Below are 14,953 nucleotides of genomic sequence, written 5' to 3'. Positions count from 1 at the left end.
CATATGAGTTCAAAGTCTCAGGCCTTTGATCCATTAGCAAGAGGCTCTCTCCATCCAGCTTCACAAGTGCTGGTATGTCTTGAGTTAGAGGAACTCGTTTGGAATCTATGACTGACTTCCAAGAGACACCAAAGATACTTCTTCTATCTAATGACCCAAAGAAAAGTTGTCCTTGGCCCCAAGGCTCAGGATCCCCATCTCAGTCTGGAAAGGCCTCAAGCCTTGGCCATGTAATGTCAGATATTTGACAAACAGTCTTAGCTAACATCTCAAGATATGAAAGATAAGCTCTCAATGATGAGAATCATGGTTCATTTGGGGGATCCTTTGGAGATAACAGCTGGGGCAGTTGCCTGTGAAATCAGACCTGGGATGCTCTGTACTGTCTGGGCAGACATTCTACCATTTATAGACACCATAAGTTAGGTTGGCAAAGTCAAAAGACCTGTCCTTAAATCTCCTTCCTGCCAAATATTACCTATATGCTTTAAAGCAGTTCACTGGGACCACAATGAGTCCCAGCTTCCTTAATTGTAACATGGGGCTGTAGACTGGACTAAATGGCCTTGAAGGTCTCTTCTAGCTCTAAATCAATGAATTAATAAAGGTCCACTCACATAACTTCCCAGGGCAGTTTAGCTCCATGTTTACATCATCCCATGTTTCTTAAGTATGGGCTACAAGATGAATGAGAAGGTCCCCCAAGTGGTGCTGAGGCCCTTCATACCTCTGACCCAAAGGTGACATTTTCACCCCATGTTTCTTGAGGTTGGATTGTAGGACAAGTGAAGGAGAAGGTCCCCAAATGGTTCTTGGGTACTGCATGTCAGGAGTCTCTGACCCAAAGGTGACATCTGGGGTGGCTATCTGAGACACCATGTGTCTTTCACGTGTGCAATAGCTGAGCCGAGGTGACATTCCTTGCATTAAGGGCCTCAGGGGCAACGAACCATTAAGCATTGTTTTGTGAGGCTGAACTGATGGGATGGCTTCTCATTTCTTAGAAGCCTGCTGCCCTGGAAAGGAAGCAGACCCTCGCAAAACACTACTGGTTTGGGGAATACCACTGACCTGTTACGAAAAGCATCACTGAAATGATACCAGAAGCCACTTCTTTTTTTTTTTTAACAGACCTCTGATTTCATCAATATGGGGAACTCCCAGTGAGGACCTTTCTCTCCCATTGTAGATGACACCTTTTCTACAACTTAGAGTTTTAAAGAGTTTCCTGGTAAACTAAGAAGTTAAGTGATTTGCCCAGGATTCCAGAATCCAGTATGTGTCACTGGGGGCCCTTGAATACAGGTCTTCTTGATATCAATTTCATCCTTGTAGTCACTCTGCAGCACTGACTCTCAGGACCCACTACATGAGGTAGTCGCTAAACGATTATCTGAAAATTAGCATGATATAGTGGATAGAGTGATGAATTTGGTATCAGAAAGATCTGGGTTTGAGTCATGGCTCTGACAGTGGGTTTGTTTTGTTTTTTACTTTCGCTGATACTTAGTTTCTTCTTTTATAAAATAGTAATTTTCTCCCTCACACAGCAGTGAAATTCAAATGGTACAATACGTGTGAAACACTTTATAAACTTTCAAGTTCTAAGGTATTATCTGAAAATTACAAAGAACAGAACTTCTTTTATAACCCAGCCTGACAATGTGGGAAGCTATTACTAAGGTGAAAAAAAAAAGGTTTGGAGGCAGAAGGTTCCATTCAGGCACCATCTCTCATTAGCTGTGTGACATTGAGTGAGTCCATTCACTTCTGTGAGTCTTAGTTTCTAATTCTATAAAATGAAAATTATCAGAGGTACCTTTGCATCCACACATCTTTCCCATTCTCTCAAAGCCTAATGAGCCATTGTCCTTTAGCCTCAACAGAAACCTTGACCTCTGACTTAGCTTTTAGTTTCCTGTTTTAAATCAGTTTTATGACTTCACCATCTGTCTAAAGAATACCAGAAACATCACCAGTGGGGTAATCAGTTCCTTAGAGAGGTAACGCAATGGAAAACAACCTGCATGGACCTAATTGTTTAGCCATATAGTCATTGACCTTTCAAAGTCCTTACCCATCCATTGTATCATTGGAGGTCATTCCATCTTCATTATGTCCCTGGAAAAAAGGTAGGAAGGACAGGTGTGCATTTTTAATTCATTAATTCATGTTTTCATTTGTTCTCTGAGTGGAAAGTGGAAATGCCCACCCCCACCCCCATCCCCAAGTAGATTCAATAAGGAAGTAACTCTGTATTTGCTGTGCATTCTTATCCTTTTTCAGTTTCTTCATGTATCAAAGGGCTTCATTGGCCTATTGACTCCAAGCACTCCAAGCACTTTTCCAACTTCCCCATCTTCCTTTTTTTCCTAATATATAAATGTTCCATTTTTCCTCAATTACATGTTAAAACAATTTTTAAACATTTTTTCAAAGTCTGTCCTCCACTTTTGACCAAGTTTAGAAGGGATGGATAGGGATGCTTTAGAGAGAGAGACAGAGAGATACAGAGAAAGAGAGGCAGAGAGGTCTCCATCTATTTGAACAAGATTACACCAGTTATTTAGTGATTAGTTTATTGTTCTTTTTTTAAACCTCCAAGTCTTTGTATTGTTTGCCTTGTGTCATTTATCTCTTTAATAATCTGAGCTAGTATGCTTATTAACTCAGCTGTGACTTAGTTGGTTAAGAGAAGTAGCTTCGTTCCCCTTAGCAATCTAAAAGTGTTGTGGAGATCTTAAGTACCCCAAAGGAACAAAGAAGGGGACTGCCGGCCACTACCAGGGGCACACCTCACCCCCATGTGTTTTGAAAGGAACGTATCTAGTATAAACTAAACAAAGGAAAGTGGATTTGGAGTTCAATTGTCTCCCTTCGACTTAAGGAGTCTCTTTACAAAGCCAAAGACTGGAAAGAACTCCATGTCCCACCACTGGTGAAGATTCCAATAGTAAATGAATTCAGCATCCAGAATAAGAGAGGAAAGGAGCCACAGAACTTCAGGTAGAAAGAAGGCTGTGTGATGTAGCAGAAAACAAACACGACAAAAAGGTTTGCTCCTTGCACAGTGAGGAAATCCAGAATATGATAGATTTCGTTTTTGTTCAGTTGTTTCAGTTATGTCTGGTTCTTCATGACCTCATTTGGGGTTTTCTTGGCAAAGATACTGGAATGGTTACCATTTCCTTCTCCAGTCCATTTTACAAATGAGAAAACTAAGGCAAACAGGATTAAGTGATTTGCCAAGGTCACACAGCTAGTATCTGAAACTAGATTTGAATTCAGGTCTTCCTAACTTTAGGCCCAGAACTCTATCCACTGTGCCACCTAGCTGCCCAATGATAGATACCTTCGCCAAATTAATTAAACATGATTTTCTGTTCTGGAAATTCACATAGACACAAATAATATTGCTAGAAAGATAGATGAAAATTGTAAAGCCCTTTGTATTTTTGTATTGCTAGAGCCTAGTACAGTGCCTGGTGGATAAAGGCCAGTTGATAAATGCTTTTTGATTGAATAATTGATTGAATGAAGAACGAAGACCTCAGGGTCATAGGTGATGTTTTTATCACTACTGTCGATCAAAAACAAGAACTTTAGAAGATAAAGGCAAATCTGGGATGTGAATAGCTAGCTAAGAATATGGTGTTGGAAAATGGAATTTGAATTTATGGACCACAGCTTAAAATTTAGGAATGATGGGCTCTTGTCCAGGAATGGAATGCAACCTAACAGGAGCTGATTTTTTTTTTAAAGCATCTGTCTGGAGGACTGCAAATCTAATCATAAGGATTCTCAATTATATGGTTTAACACTTTTGTTAATGACTTAGACAAAGGAATAAACAGGATACTCATGAAATTTGCATGACACCAAGTTGAGAAGGATCTCTAACACACTGGAAGGGAGTCAGGATCCGGGAAGTTCTTGACAAGCAAGAACATTGACTTAAATCTAATAAGATGCAATTCGACAGATAAATGTAAAGTCTTACACTTGGTTCCAAAAATCATCTTCAGAAGTATAGCATGGGAAAGACATTTTTAGATAACAATTTGGCTGGAAAAGATGTGTGGGTTTCAATGGACAGAAAACTCCATTTGAGTCAGCAGACTGATGTGCAGCCAAAATAACTTAATCTGAGCCTGCCCCGAGGGAAGCATAGCCTCCAGGAACAAGGAGTTGTTAGCCTGGCAGCCCTCTGCCCTGGTCATACCATATCTGGAGTATTGTATTTGATTCTAAATTCCCTGGTTAAAAAATATACTGCTGAGCTGGAGAGGAGGTTGGGAACACAATAGAGGAGAGGCTTGAGTCTATGTCATATGGAAATCAGTTGAAGAAACTAGTGTTTAATCTAGAGAAAAGAAGACTCAGAAGACACATGAGAAGCGTGCTGAGTATTTGAAGGACTGTCAAGTAGAACTGCTTCATTCCATTATGTTTGTTTTCAAGAGACAGAAGCAGGATCAATTGGGGGAAATCACAAAGAGGCAAATTTCAGTTTGTCGCCTGGAAAGATTCCCTAACCAAAGAGGAGTCCAAGAGTGAAATAAGCCTTGAGTTATTGTGGACTGTCCTTCCTTGGGGCCTCCTAGCAGAAGCTGATATGTCATAGTGGGGACTTCATTCAGGTAGAGGTGGAACTAGATAGTCACTGAGGTCCTTCCCCTCTCAAATTCTATAATAGTTTGGAAAGAGAGAGAATGAGGGACAGAAGGAGAAAAGAAGGGGAGGGAAGGGAAGAGGAAGGGAGGAAAATTACTTATGTACAGCTAATAAGCTAGATGTCTCAGAGAACAGCCAACATATAGGAATAATACTAGTACAGCAGCCCGGAAATTCAGAGACACAGATCCAAGAAGTTTGTCAGCAATTAAACCTGTTGCCTCAGACATCTATTCATAAATTCACCTATTTTGGATAGCAAGTGAGATGAAATAGATTATTATCCTTGTTCCTACTACAACTACTAGTTGTCCTTTCATTCTCAGAGAGGACCAAAATGACGTCACTACGCTAGAGTTAAGTTTCAATGTGTCTGACTGTGGCTAATCAGACCAATATGAGCAGAATGCTCTACCACACGTCAGGTCAAATAGTCTGCATAAACATTTGGGGTGGATTTTCCAAATTTGTGTATCCTGTGTTTCCTTTGAGCTGTTTCAATTTTGCTTTGCTTATAGAGCACAACACCCTCTCTGATGTGGGCACGCCATGCTGACTGGTCCTGGGCCGATGTCTCCCATGTCACACAATCAATTTCAAAGTTCTTAAGAGTGACCTTGAGAGTGTCCTTGTATCACTTCTTCTGACCACCACGTGAATGTTTGCCCTGTGTGAGTTCTCCATAAAATAGTCCTTTTGGCAAACATTCAAACAACATGGCCAGCCCACTGGAGTTGCACTCTCTGAAGCAAAGTTTGAATGCTTGGCAGTTTAAATTGAATAAGGACCTCAGTGTCTAGTCCCTTATCCAGCCAGGTGATCTTCAGAATCTTCCTAATGCAATTCTTTTTTTTTTTTTTGGCTTTTTGGAGGGGGGAAGGCAAGGCAATTGGGGCCAAGTAACTTGCCCAAGGTCACACAGCTAGTTTTTGTGTTAAGTGTCTGAGACTGGACCTGAACTCAGGTCCTCCTGACTCCAGGGCCAGTGCTCTAATCACTGCACCACCTAGCTGCCTCCCTAAGATAATTCAAATGGAAGCAATTCAGTTTCCTAGCATGGCGCTGGTAGACTGTCCAGGTTTCACAGGCATACAACAATGAGGTCAGCACTGAGGCTCCTTGACTCAGTAAGAAGGAAGATGAAATTCAGTTTTATGCTGATAGTAACAATCCAAAGCACTTTTGCAATGCCCTGAAAGCTATTTACGGGCCAAAGACCTATGGTGCATCTCAACTACTCAGTGCTGACTGAGCCACACTGAGTAGTGATAAGGATATGATCCTAGAGAGATGGGCTGAACACTTCCATACTGTTCTCAACAGACCATAATCAATCAATGTTGAGGTCATCAACCATTTACCTCAGGCTGAAGTCAATCCCTCCCTAGCTGAAGCTCCAGCTGAAGAAGAGGTCTTGCATGCCATTAGGTAGGGGGTCCATTGCTCATACAAAAGCTGACCGAAGTTGTCAAGGTTATATGGCAAGAGGAGGTCATCCCCCAGGAGCTCAAGGATGCCTCCATATATATAGATATAGATGCATCTCTATAAAGGCAAAGGAAATAGATTGCCCTGTGAACATCACAGGGGTATCTCTCTTTTTTTTTTTTGCTTTTTTTGGAGGGCAGTTGGGGTTAAGTGACTTGCCCAAGGTCACATGGCTAGTTTTTGTGTTAAGTGTCTGAGGCTGGAATTGAACTCAGGTCCTCCTGACTCCAGGGCCGGCGCTCTACTCACTGCTCCACCTAGCCACCCAGGGGTGTCTCCTTCTTAATCATTGCCAGCAAGATTCTTGCCAGAGTCCTCCTTAATAGACTACTCCTTCACCCAGAAGATGGTCAACCACCTCAGAGTCAGTGCAGCTTCAGAAAGGACCAAGGAACAGTCAATATGGTGTTTGCTGCCTGACAACTCCAGAAGAAATGCCAGGAGCAGAACAGAGGTCTGTGCACAACATTTGTAGATCTGACCAAGGCCTTTAGTACTATTAGTCATGAGGACTTATGGAAAATTATGTCAAAATTTGGTTGCCAGAAGAAGTTCATCAGCACTGTATGTCAATTTCCTGATGGCATGCTTTCCTGGGTTCTAGATAATAGACAATGCTCTCATGCCTTCCCAGTCACCAATGAAGTGAAACAAGGCTGTGTGCTTCCTCCCATGCTTTTTAGCATGATATTTTCAGCCATGTTGTCAAATGCTTTCAATGAAGATGAACAAGAACTACTACTACTTTTACCTATCCTGTTCCTTGTGAACTAGATATTTTAGCATGAGACTAATCTGAGTCATAGATGCCACTGAGACTTGATGGGATGAACTAATGGTGAAAATATGGCTGTAAAGGGTTGAATAATCAAAAGAAATGGAATAGACAAGAGGAGGAGGAGGAAAAGATGAAATAATTTTTACATGGAACTTTATACATACATATGCATGCATATATCACTTATATATGTATGTATCACTTATTTACCTTATTATGTGAAGAAATCCAGAAACCAAAGAGGGGAAATATAATAGAGAGCATGGGGGAAAACAACAGTGGAGCAGACACAGAAGGCATGTTATTATCAAAATGTACTACAGACCACCTGGACAGAAGTAAGACGCAGATGAGGTATTTACAATATATTCCATAGGTACATACATAATTTTACATGATCTTCACAGCAATTCATTGAGGTATGTTATAGTACTATTACTATTTTTATAAAAATAACTATTATCAAGTAATGATCATTATTACTTGAGAATCAGCTTGATGAGTAGATAGAGAGCTAGCTTCAGAGTCTGGAAGATCTGGGTTCAAGTCCCATCTCTGACACATTCTGGCTATATCACACTTGGTAAATCAATTAATTTTCAGTGCTTTAGACAACTCTCTAAGATTATAAATTGCAGCAAAATTACCAAGCTGGATAGGTAGAAGGATTGCCTCACCTGGGAGTTCCCTATACCAATGAAATCTCAGGTTCAATTGCTATCCCTAATTATTATTTACATTTACTTTTATTCCATTTTACATAGAGAAATCAGGGCTTATGGAGGGACGTGACTAGTCCAAGTTCATATTAGTGGTAAGTGATGGAGTCAGTATTCACACTTGGGTTTTTCGCCTCTCAGTACTCCAAGTCCTTTACTAAACCTCCATCAAGGATATTTTCACATTAGCTATATGAAAAACATTACTAGAGTTTTTTTCACTTAATAGTTTCATGCTACTTCCTGGTCACAGCTGACCTAGGAGTTGGAAATTTTGACTTTAGATTCCTTTCCACCACTGATTAGCTGTCTGACTTGGTCAATTCAGAATTTTTCTGTTGGTCTTTGTCTCTAAAAAGAGGCCAAACTCTTAAATGAACTCTCCAGCTTTTAAGAACCCTAATGTTCTAAATCCTGTGTTCTATGGTCCTTTTTTACTCTGACATTATATGGTCTATGTCTTAAAGGTCCTTCTAGCTTTAACAATGAATAATTTCTATGATTCTAATCCTCCTCTAAAGATCTGATTCAATGCCTTGCTATGGCAAAAGTTAAACCTGACTTCTTCTGAAAGGTTGGGATAATAGAGCACAAACTTTGTCAAGTCATGCCATCCTGGAAGGCCTTTGAGTTAGGAGTCAGGAAAGAACTGTGTGTCACCTGAGGATCATCCTAAGTTATTAGCTCACCACCAGGTTGAACATAGGATAATAAGTTTGGGGGCCATCACATCTCTCTATGATTGACTGAGTCTAAGAGGGGTTGCAATTTGTACGAGTGGATGGAATGGTCAGCAATGAGAAGACTGAAGGATTGAAGTATGCATCTAAGAATATTCCCAATCCAATCCCCTCTCTTTCATCTTCTCTTACGTAACATCTTCCATTGAAGCCCTTCACCATTTGACTGATTCCAATCGTCTCAGTCTTCTTACATTTTACTATGCTCCATCCATTTTATGATCCAACCACACTAACCTATTTGCAATTCTTTGCCAGGTGCCTAACACCTACTAAGCACTTCATAAATAGTTGCCAACTGACTCACCAAGTGGCCTTTCTCCTTCCTCAGTCTCAGTTACATCTTAAGCCATTTCCTGTGGGAAATGAGTTTACAAAGGACAGATGAGACCAAAGTCTTCCAGCAACTCACATATCTTTCTGACCATTTCCCTAATCCTTTCCCAGATCTCAAGGCTTCCTCTCAAGCCTTCTGGGAAATCTCTCTTGGAAGTAGAAAGGAAGACTAAATTGGTTCCAAATTCCATGGTTAAAAAATATACTGATAAGCTGGAGAGGAGGGTGGTAACACAATAGTAGAGGGGCTTGAGTCTATGGCATATGGGAATCAGCTGAAGGAACTAGTGTTTAGCCTGGAGAAGAGAAGACTCAGGAGAAACATAACAACTGAGCTGAGTATTTGAAGGGCTGTTGAGTAGAACTGCTTGCTTTCAAGCCTAGATCCTTCAACATTGAGATAATGGAGCACAAACTTTGTCAAGTCCTACCAAGCTTGAAGGTCCTTGAGCTTGGGGCCAGGGATGAACTGGGTATTTCTTATCTGAAGATCATCCTATCTAAACTAGGGGTTTGCTGCCTGCTTGGCCATAGGATAATAATAACTTCTCCTCCTGGGAGAAGTTTAGGATCTGGGAAGCAGGGGAGGGAATAGAAATAAGGGTAATGATTTATGTCTAAAAATGTATGAAGAGAAGGGAGGGAAGGAAGAAAATTTAGAATTCTAAATTTTCAAAAACAAATGTTAAAAATTGTTTTTACATGTAATTGGGAATAAAAAGTAAAACATTATTCGAAATAAAATGTATGGGAATCAATCAATCTACAAACAATTATTAAGCTTCTACTCTATGCCAGGTAGTACTGTGTTAGGTTCTAGAGACACAAAGACAACAATAAAACAGTTCCTGCCCTCAATGAGCTTACATTCTACTGGGAGAATACAATATGTTTACAGATAAGTCAAGATGGGATGTATATAAAATAAAATAAAGGCAAAGTGATTTTGGCAGGGGCAGGAATGACTAGTTGGAGGATTCAGTCAAGGCCTCTTGAAGTATGTAGCACTTGAACCAACCTTTGAAGGGAGCTAATTGCTCCAAGAGGTGAGGAGGGAGAGCACTCCAGGTACAGGGGACAGTCTACAGAAGCCTGGAATGGAATGGGGAATGAAATGAAAGAAGAGGATGGAACGTTGTGTTCAGGAAACAGCCAGAAGGCCAGTCTGGCAAGAGTATAGAGTGTGTGAGGGAGAAGAATGTGCAAGCAGCTTGGAAAGACAGATGGAAGGAGACTACTGTGAAGAATTTATAAATGGCAAGCAGAGGAGATTATACTTCATCCTAAAGGCAATGGAGAACCATGGAAACTTATTGGAGAAAGGAAAGAAATAGCCAGAACTATATTATAGGAATCTCTTTTTTCATGTATGTATTGGGGATAGATTGGAAAGAAGGAAGACTGGAGGCAGGGAGACCAATCAAGAGGCTAGTTCAATAATTCAGGAAACAGGTGAGAGGTCTGGATTAGGTTGACTATGAAAAGAAGAGGGAAGATACAAGAGATCTTGAGAAGACAGAGTAGATAAGACTCAAATAGATGGTAAAATGTTCAGTTGGTTAGGAACTTGGGTAACTAGAAGAATTTTAATGACCTCAACAGAAATTGGGAGGGTTGATTGGGGTTGACTTTGTGGGAAATATGAGTTCTGTTTTGAGATGCTGAATTTCAGATGTGTATGGTGAAGGTCCAAGTAAGTATTATGTTTGAAAGAGAAGTGGATATGGGGACTAGAAATCAGCAGAGAGATGAAGGCCAAATATGTAGATTTGGGGGTCATCCGCTCTGAAATGATGATTGAATGCATGTTAACTGATGAGCTTACCACAAGGAAAGTAGGAAGAGAGAAGAGGAAAAGGTCCAGAACCAATCACTCTTTCCTGGAGGGTAGGACATGAATGAGGAGGCAACAAAAGAATCCCAGAAAAATTAGTATCACATGTAGGAATAGAAACAGAACATAAAGATGAAACAAAAATCCAAGGATGAAAAAGTAGCCCCAAAAAGGAGGGCAACTAAGTAGTATCACTTTAGGGTTTTCAAGAAGAATGAAGACTGAAAATAGGACATTGAATTTAGTAATAAAGAGATCATTAGTGACCTTGTAGAGAGCCGTTTCTACTGCTTACGTCAAACTATAAGGGTTTAAGGAGTGAGGAGGAGGCAAGAAAGTGAGTGTAAGAAGCACAGATGATCGTTTCTAGGTGATGGGTTATGAAATAGAGAGATATGGGCTAGTAGAGTCTAGTGAAGGGATGACATTAGTGGACTGACCCCACCTTTGGCAGGCTATATGTTCCACTAGCTGAGATAAGGGCCTCCCAATCACCCACACTCTCCCAGTATCCCTCCTAAGCAACAGTCCTGTGAAAAGAAATGGTATCTGAGAAAAATAGGTTTTCTGTGAAAAGTGCAAAAGTTTATATGGGGAACAAAGCCCATACATTGATCCTATTGACACAGGCCTCATTTTCAGCTGGAACACTGGTACAGCTTGCAATATTGGGGGCTGGGTATTTATAAAAGTCAAAATGACTGAGTCACTCAAAGTTGTTCTTAGAACAACATTGCTGCTACTGTATACAGTGTTGTCTTGGTTTTGCTCATTTCACTTCATTGTTTTCTGTAAGCCTATCCATGTTTTTCTAAGATCATTGAGCTCATTATTTCTTATAGTTCAGTAGTACTCCATCACAATAATCACAAAGGATTTGTGAAGGAAGATCCTTCTGCATCCAGAGAAAGAACTAATACATAGAAGTATGAATAGAATGGTATTACAAATGTACACATTTGTTTCTAATGGCAGTCATCTCTAGGGGGGGAGAGGGAGAAAGTTACATGATAACTTTATTATATATTTTAAAGGAATAGCAACTTGTAGATAATAGATTTGCATTTTCATGTGCAATTACCTTTTTTTCTATTTTACTATGTCATGGAAATGCTTGTTTTATTTCTTAACTTCAGTATAAAAAAATAAAAATTATCGTAACCTCTCACCTTCTTCCACCCCCTCCACCCCCTTCCCCGCAAAAAAAAAAAAAAAATGGACATTAGCTCAGAATCCCTGCTTGGGGTCCCTGAGGTACCAGGGACAGCTCAACCTCAAGGCACTAAAGGTAATAATAGTCTCCCTGTGTTAAGGTTTAGACTCTATCTTCGAAGCTTGGAAAGTTTAAGCTCTTAACTTAGGAGGCCCAGATATTTGGTCACCAGGCTTGGCCAACAGCTCCTGAGGTCAAAGATAAGTCTTAAGTGGTAGCCTAGTCAGTTATTGGGGGCCCAAGAGAGATAGTGGCTAAGGCAGTTGTTCTGTGAAATTAGCCCCCTGGGATGCCCTGGGCCAACTGCTAAACTACTTACTTCTCCATTTGCAAGCAACCCAGAGAGGGTGGGGAGAGGGGCTCAAAACTTCTCCCTTCCCTACCCCTAACCCTGAGCTCTAAGAGTTTCAAGGACTGGATAGTGCAGCCAATCACAACCTGGCCCCTTCCTATATTTCCATTCTTCTTATACTTTATTCCCCTCCACAGACTCTATGATCAGGTGACACTGACCTCCTTGCTATTCCTCAAACACAACACTCCAACCTCCATCCCCCATACTGGCAATGTTCTTCCTCCTCACCTCTGACTCCTGGCTTTCCTGGCTTCCTTCAGGACTCTGATCAAATCCTACCTTCCTCAAGAACCACCCTCCCCTACTTCCAGTACCTTCCCTCTGAGACTACCTCCCATTTATCATCTAGATGTCTTGCAAATACATAGTTATTTATATGTTATTTCCCCAATTAAACAGTGAATTCCTTGAGGGAAGGGACTGTGGTTTTGCCTTTATTTATATCCTTAGTGCTTAACACAATTCCTGGCACATAGTTAATCCTTAAAAATTGCTTGTTGGTAGATGAGATAGAGAGTAAACTTTCCCTGCACCCACTTCTACTCCCAACACACCTCTCTGTCCTATTTGTAGCTTACTTTCATATTGGCAACAAAGGAGTGTCCTCTATGTGAAACATGGGTGAAAGAGAAGACAGAAAGGCCTCACAGGGCTGCTTCAAGGCAAGTACTTTATAAGTTGGAAAACATCACAGAAATGGAGGCCTTTGTCATGATCTCATCAGAAGCTACTTCCCTTCTTTCTCTTTCAGCACCACCAGGATAGTGAAGGGTCACTAGTCCATAGGAAGATTGGAAAAGAACCTGAGGATAGAAGTTCCGGAGAACAGTATACTCAGGAAGGCAGGAGGGCCATGTTCAAATATTTGGAGGGCTTTCTTTTTTTTAAGCAATCGGGGTTAAGTAACTTGCTCAAGATTACACGGCCAGTTATTTCTGGGTGTGGTGCTAAGTATCTGAGCCCGGATTTGAACCCCAGGTCATCCCGACACTGGAGCCAGTGCTCTTACTCACTGAGCCACCTGGCCACCCCTTGGAGGGATTTCATGTGGAAAAGGGATGAGACTGACCTCTGTTTTAGGGGAGGCAGAGCCAACATCAGTGGGTGGAAGTGGCAGAGAGGAAAATGTATATAAGGAAATATAAGGGAAGACTCCTTAGCAATAGTAGAATAATCTGTTTCAGAGGTAATTGGTTCACCTTCATTGAGAGTCTTTAAGCACAAGCTGAATGACCACCTGTTGGCTGTTGTTATGGGGTTACCCTGTTGAAGTTTGGATTGAACTAGATGTTCATGAAGGTCCCTTCCAACTCTGAACTTCTATAATTCTGTGGTTACTTAGGTTCAGAGGGGGAAATTTGATTTGCCCCCAAATCATGAAGGTAACAGAGTCAAGCTATGAATCGCCATCCTCTGATTCTAAAGCTGGAGCTTTCTTGTATGTAGGTCTCTTCATTGGTCTGTGCTGTATGTTCTTCCTGTTTGAAAGATGAGGAAACAATCCCAGAACTCCCTGATTTCCCAATTAGGTAAATGCCCTGGTCATGAAATTGATTTTTAAGGATTCATGGAATGTCAGAGTTGGAAGGGTCCTCAGTGGCCATCTAGTCCCATTCATACCCCAAAGAATTCCTACTACTACATAGCCAATGAGTGGCTGCCATATTCTGCATGAAGGCATTCGTTATTGGCCAGGAGTGGGAGAGGAGAAACTCACTATTTCCCAAGCAGCTCTTTGACATTCATCTATTGCTCAGCTCCCTCAGTTCTGAGGAAATTCAGAGATTCTGTTATTCTCTAAGTTTTAAACCTGACTCTGATACTCAGTACCCATGTCACATTCCACATAAGGAGAGCTCTAATCATTAGGACATTTTTCCTGACATCAAGCCTAAATTTGCCCCTTTGTAACTTCCAACCTTGCTCTTAGTTCTGCTCTCTGGAGCCAAAATAGAACAAATCTCCACATGACAACCCTTCAAAGACCTGAAGACAGCGATTATATCTCCTCAGAGACTTCTCTTCTCCAGAATAACCATCCTCAGCTCCATCAATCAACCCACACATGACATGAAATTCACAGACCCCATCTTAGATGTCTCCTCTGGACACTGCCCAGTTCACCAGTGTCCTTTCTAAAGTGTGGTGCCCACAAGTGAATATAATATGCAAGATGTGGTCTGATGAAGATAGAGTATGATGACACTATTACTGCCCTTTTACTGGAAGTGACTCTGGATATGTGTACTTGATCTGTCTTCTTCCTGACCCTGGCCAATCTGGAGGACTACCACAGTATCTATAAATACTACCTTAGAAAGAAGGTTTATGGTATTCTCATTGTGCTCATTTAATATTATTAATAATTCTAATAACATATTTTATGGCACTTTCTAGTTTACAAAAGCACTTTACCCACACTATCTTAATTAATCTTTATATGGTATTAGACAGATGGTGAAACTGAGGTACAGAACTAAAATGTCAAGAAGCTCACAGTTAAAATCTGTGGGAGAACCAGCACTCAGATTCAAATCTCCTAACCCCAAATCCATTCTTTCTCTTTTTTTAAAAAATATCTTTTATTTTTAATTTATGGAATAAAACAAGCATTTTCATAACAGTATAATAAAAAGGTGATTGCATATGAGACTGTAAATCTACTATGTACAACTTGCTATTCCTTTTTTTTTTTTGCTTTTTGGAGGGCAATTGGGGTCAAGTGACTTGCCCAAGGTTACATGGCTAGTTTTTGTGTTAAGTGTCTGAGGCAGATTTAAACTCAGGTCCTCCTGACTCCAGTGCCAATGCTCTAT

Source organism: Petaurus breviceps, unplaced genomic scaffold (assembly GCF_028583685.1).
Source record: "Petaurus breviceps papuanus isolate PSGF00001 unplaced genomic scaffold, PetGlider_PUasm1.0 90195, whole genome shotgun sequence".
Classification (NCBI taxonomy): domain Eukaryota; kingdom Metazoa; phylum Chordata; class Mammalia; order Diprotodontia; family Petauridae; genus Petaurus; species Petaurus breviceps.
The sequence above is the reverse complement of the archived record's forward strand: the minus strand, read 5'-3'. Positions refer to the sequence as shown.